We start from the raw sequence: 5,627 nt of genomic DNA on the forward strand, positions 1-5,627 counted from the left end.
ATTACAGACTATGAAAACAGCCCAAAGGAAACATCGGTGCAGTGCAGGAGGGCCAGAGTTAGAGAACCCATGCTTGATGTGACGCAAGGAGGTGGCATTCAGGCTGATGTGTGGGAGCAGCATTGTGGCTAACAGCAAGAGGGAAGGTGTTTGGGTGGAGGGAACAGCATGGCCCAGTCCTCAAAATGTGAAAGAAGGCACCTTGTGTGTTAGGAAACAAAAGAAAGCCAAAGATTATGGCACGGAGGGCAGGAGGCATGTAAGGGGAGAGAAACGGGAAGCCCTGCAGGGTGGGGTCGATGGAGAAGAGGCTGAGAGTGGGAAATCCATTGGGATGCCACAGTAGGCCCAGGTTGAGGCACTGCAGCTGGGACCAGGCATTAGCAAGTGTCCTGGAAAGCCTGCAGCAGAGATGTGGTTCAAGAGAAGGAGCTGGCAGGCTTTGCTTGTCACTTCTGCATATGGAAAAGGAAAAGGTAAGAGCCGAGGACGAATCTGGCATTGGAGTCCAAACTTCTGTGTTGGAACCATGTGGACCATTGGACTTTAGGTAGTTATTTTTGTGAACAATGACCACAAGTGCCTCTAAGACATTAACTGGTGGTTTGAAGTCATGTAAATCATGATTACAGGGGCTGCCTTTGAGGATTAGAGACTTGAGTTTTAAATTCGCTGGCATAGAGGCTGGTGGTGAGGTAGTGGGAAGAAGGTCCAATGGAAGGAAACAAAACAGTACCTCATGTTACTGGTTTCGTCTTTGTGCTGTCTCTTCTTGTTCCTCTGCACAGATTCAGTCAAACAGTGGCTTATTTCTTAAATCCATTATAAAGTATTAATAGATCCACACTTTTTTTTTCCACTTGACTTTTCTGGAAACATCTATTTTAAGTAAGACTTAAAATAGAAGCTTTCAGGAAAATCTAGTCACTCCTTAATCCAGCGGGCAGGTGTGATAGAAGCAGCTGAGAGAGAAAGAGAACGTGTTTCCATGGCGCCTGGCCAGCCAGCTCAGCTCTAATCCAGTAGATGAATGCTCTGTAGACCTACTTTGAGCCTTTTTCCAGTCCTTCTTGCTGTTACTCCCTGCGGAATGTAAAATTGCCAGATTAAAATATTCACCTTTAACTCCATCAGGAGTCCCTCAAGGGTTTTTGGGGAAATGATGTTCTCTGATAAATGCACAAATTTATCCAAACCACCTTCATTTTATTTGGTATTTATCTAGAGTGGTCAGCTAAATAGTCTCCCCAAAGATGTCCACATTCTAATACCTGGAGTCTGTGAATGTATGACCTTATTTGGCAAAAGTTCCTTTGCAGATGGAACTAATTTAAGGATCCTGAGATGGAAAAACTCTCCTGGATTATCTGGGTTGGCCCAATATATAGCCAGGATCTTCATAAGAGAAAGGCAGACAAGTTAGAGATGGAGTTAAGAGAGAAAAGATGAAAGGACAGAAGGAGAGACTGGAAAGATGCCCCTTGAAGATGAAGGAAGCGGCCGTGAGCCAAGGAATGTGGGAAAAGGCCAGGGAGTGTATCTTCCCTTGGAGCTTCTAGTAGTAACACTGACCAGCAAACACTTTGATTTTAGCCTGATGAGAGAAATCTAGGACTTCTGTCCTCCAGAGCTACAGGATAGTAAGTTCATGTTGTCTGAAGCCAATACATCTGTGCTAATTTGTTACCACAACTATAGGAGTTTAGATGTCCTGCACATTAAACGTGCAATGATCTAATCACATAGGATGAACATGGAACTGTGTGTTCCCGTTGAATTCATGTTTCTAAGCCATTTTATACCCTGTCCTTCGTTCACCCAGGTTGATTGTGACACTTAGTTATTATTACATAATGAAATCCTTTTCCTCAACAAAACAAGAGGATCTTAGCTGATTTTTGTTTGGGATGGGCCCAGAACTAGCATCTAAAATTACCTTTTTACATGGCTATTTACAGGGTGGTCAGAAAGTCTGGAAATAATGATAATATTACTTTACCTTGGAATGGAACATAAATCAAACATTAAGGCTGGGCACAGTGGCTCACGCCTATAATCTCAGCACTTTGGGAAGCTGAGGTAGCCAGATCGCTTAAGCTCAGGAGTTAGAGAATAGCCTGGGCAACAAGGTGAAACCCTGCCTCTCCAAAATACAAAAATTTAGCCGGATGTGGTGGCACATGCCTGTAGTCCCAATGGCTTCGAAGTCCCAAAGGGCTTCGATTAGACATTGGTGGCTGCTATTGCTTTTGTTAACTGATTTGATAACTTTATATGAAATTCATTTATTCCTCCCACAAATATTCACTGAATGCCTACTATGTGCTCAGCATGGTACTTTAGGCCCTGGGAAGTCAAGGATGAGCAAAATAGACCCGGCTGCAGATCCATGAGAGTCCAATAGAGAGCGAGAGTCACACGCACAGCGCTTGGCAGCCCAGGACAGTGTTACGTGGCAGAGGGCCTTGAGGCCAAGGAAGGGTCTGGGGCGTCCTCAGAGGGGTGGGGGCCGAGCTGGAGGCTGAGGCATGAGGAGTTGACCAGGCAAGGGATCATGCTGCAGTATGGGGAAGGCTGTGGCTGCTGGGGACACGGCCAGCCAGGTGGTGAGCAGTGAGCGGGGTGGGATGGGGTGATGAGTGCTCCATGGTCGGGGCTCTGGCAGGCATTCTGGTCCCTTAGGAGCAACGAGCATGTCTCAGGCTGCAAGCCCAAGAAAAGAGCCCAGGGAGGGGATTCTCCAGGATGTGCCTCAGTGAGGGGCAGCTCCTGAGGGCGGCAGGAGAGGCCTCAAAGGAAGGGAACAAGGATGTCTCAGCTGCGCCCAACCTCAGCCTGACGCCATGGTGTGACAGGCACCAAGGGACATGGGAATGTGCTATGTGTATGTGTGTGTGAATCTGTGTGCATGTGGCAGTGTGTGTGGATGTGTGGGAGTGCTTGTGAACATGTGTACATGTGCATGTGTATACATGTATTAGTGTGAGTGGATGTGTGTATGTTTGCGTGAGTGTACCAAGTGTGTATGTCAAGTGCGTATGTGCCTGTGTGTGTTAGTGTGTGTGGGTGTGTGTGGGGGGGTGTTGAGTGTGTGAGTGCTTATGTGTGTTTGTGTGGGTGTGTGAGAGTGTGTGCCTGTGCACATATGTATACAGTTATTGTGTACAACATGATGTTTTGATATACGTATACATTGAGGAAGGGCTAAATCAAGCTAATTAACATATGCATTCCCTCATATACTTATTTGTTGTGGTGAGGATATTTAAAATGAATGCTTTTAATAATTTTCAAATATACAATACATTGTTATTAACTATAATCACCATGCTGTACAATAGATCTCTTGAATTTAATACTAATATTAATTGAGTATTAATTGCTATTAATACTCCTCCTTCTAACTGAGATTTTGTACTCTTTGACCAACATCTTCCCTAGCCCTGCTGCCCTTCAGCTCCCAGTAGCCGCCATTCTACTGTCTGCTGCTGTGACTCTGGCTTTTGCAGATTCCACATGTAAGTGATGGGATCGTGCAGTATTTTTCTTTCTGTGCCTGGCTTATTTCACTTAGCACAATATCCTCCATGATCATTCATGTTGCTGCAATGTGACTTTTTTCTATGCAAACGTTTTCAAATGGAGAGCCCATCAGTGGAAGATCAGGGTAGGTAGACAGACAGATAGACAATAGATAGATAGACAATAGATAGATAGATAGATGGATAATAGATAATAGAGAAATAGATAATGCATAATATAGACAATAGATAGATATTAGACAGATGACAGATAGTAGATAGACAGGTACACTGAACAGAAAGACAGACAATGGCAGACCACATATGGCAATAGAGGTCTAGCTCACAGTCTCTGCAGCTGTTGGCCCAGAAGAATCAGGACTCAGCCCAAAACTGCCAGCTTCCCATTTTTTGTTGTTGCTTCTAACTCAGAACCAAAAAAAGAATGTCAAACAGGCACCCTTCCTCAATCCCATGGGACATCCCCCTCTTCTAGCTGGCCACTCCAGCTTCCCCAGGCTGACAGCCTGCAATAAGGCCCACCTGGGCCTTTGCTTTTCCCTCAGTGAAGCTTCCCCACCCCTCAGCCTGCCTGGGAGCCACTGCAAACACAAGTGACAGTGGCCGACTGTCCTGCTGTAGCAAGCTCTGAATAAATTGTCTGTCTTTGTTCACATTTGGGTAGATTTCATTATTTCCACTATATTTGTACCTTTATAGAAGCACATGCAGTCATTTTGGGCTTGTGTTTGGATAATGATTTTCAATATTAACACAAGCATATCAGGCACGATCTGGGTGTCCATTACACATGGGCTATGATGATCATGCTATGTTTGCATGTTTACTTATGGCATTGTTCCCACTCAATGTAGTCGAAAAGGCCAAGCGAATGAATTCTGGTACCCAGAAATTGGAGTAAAGAGAGTGTTGGGGAATAGACTTCTCTACCATACTCAGTGAATCGTGCATGCCTAAGTCAGAGACTGCTTCCTGAGAATTGAGGCTGTGTCCACTTCCTGTCTCTCTGGCACGGCTGGGAGCTGTGTCATGAAGTGGAGGGGCCCCAAGTAGTAACAGCCAGAGTCCCTGAGTCACTGCTTGGAGGACAGCCACTTGCCAACCGGGAGCAATCATTTTTTATTTTACATGAGTGCAAAGTAAACTTGAATTATATCTTGTTAAACCATGAGATTCTGGGGATTTATCTGATACAGCAACTTTTAGTAGCTAAACCAATACTAGAGACTAACAAAGAAATAGAGACAAAAGTAGGAGATCAGATCATGCCAGGTGCTCCACAGACCCCAGGGGCAGGGCAGAGTGACTGCTGCTCAGAGGTGGCTGCAGCCTCTTTGACAAGGTGGCATGAAGCTGACTCTAGGAAAGATCACAGGAGCAGTGAAGGGAGATACGTCTGCACAAAGACCCAAGGTGTACAGGGCCTGAGCACCGGGACAGCAGAAAGAAGACCAGTGGAGCAGCATGTGAGATGTTGGAGAAGCAGGCAGTGGGCAGATCATGGGGGGTATGGTGGGACGAAGAAAAAAGTGAATTATATTCAAAATGCAATGGGAATCTAACAAAAGGTGAAGCTATCGGATAACATCTAATAGTTTGATTTATGTTGGATGGAAAATGGATGGCAGACAGCTGAGGGTGGCAGACAGGAGAGGGTGGCCATGGGGGGACTGCAGAGCTGCTGATGAGACTTGTCAACGGGTTCAACTATGGATGGAGAAGAAGCCAGGCCACACCTAGACTGTTGACCGAGGACCTGAAAGAGAAGCGTCTCCAGAGAGATTAACCCAGGTTGGAAGGATGGATTATCCTTAGCCAGGAAACAAAGCCTTCCAGTTATTAACATCCTTGGAACAGCGTAGTTATGGGACAGACATTCTCTGTATTTGTTTTATGGAAATTAAAATCCGGAAACATTGTCTATAAAACTAGCCCTGAGGCAACAGCGGAGGCTCTAAACCCAATATCAGTAAATTAGTTTCTTCAAAACGACATCACCTGTCACATTAAATTAATGTGCTTTATTTGTCTTTTATTGGGTTTGTAGTTTTATAGTACTGAATTTAAAAATTATTTTGGTTTATA

This window comes from Gorilla gorilla, chromosome 13, assembly GCF_029281585.2.
Source record: "Gorilla gorilla gorilla isolate KB3781 chromosome 13, NHGRI_mGorGor1-v2.1_pri, whole genome shotgun sequence".
Classification (NCBI taxonomy): domain Eukaryota; kingdom Metazoa; phylum Chordata; class Mammalia; order Primates; family Hominidae; genus Gorilla; species Gorilla gorilla.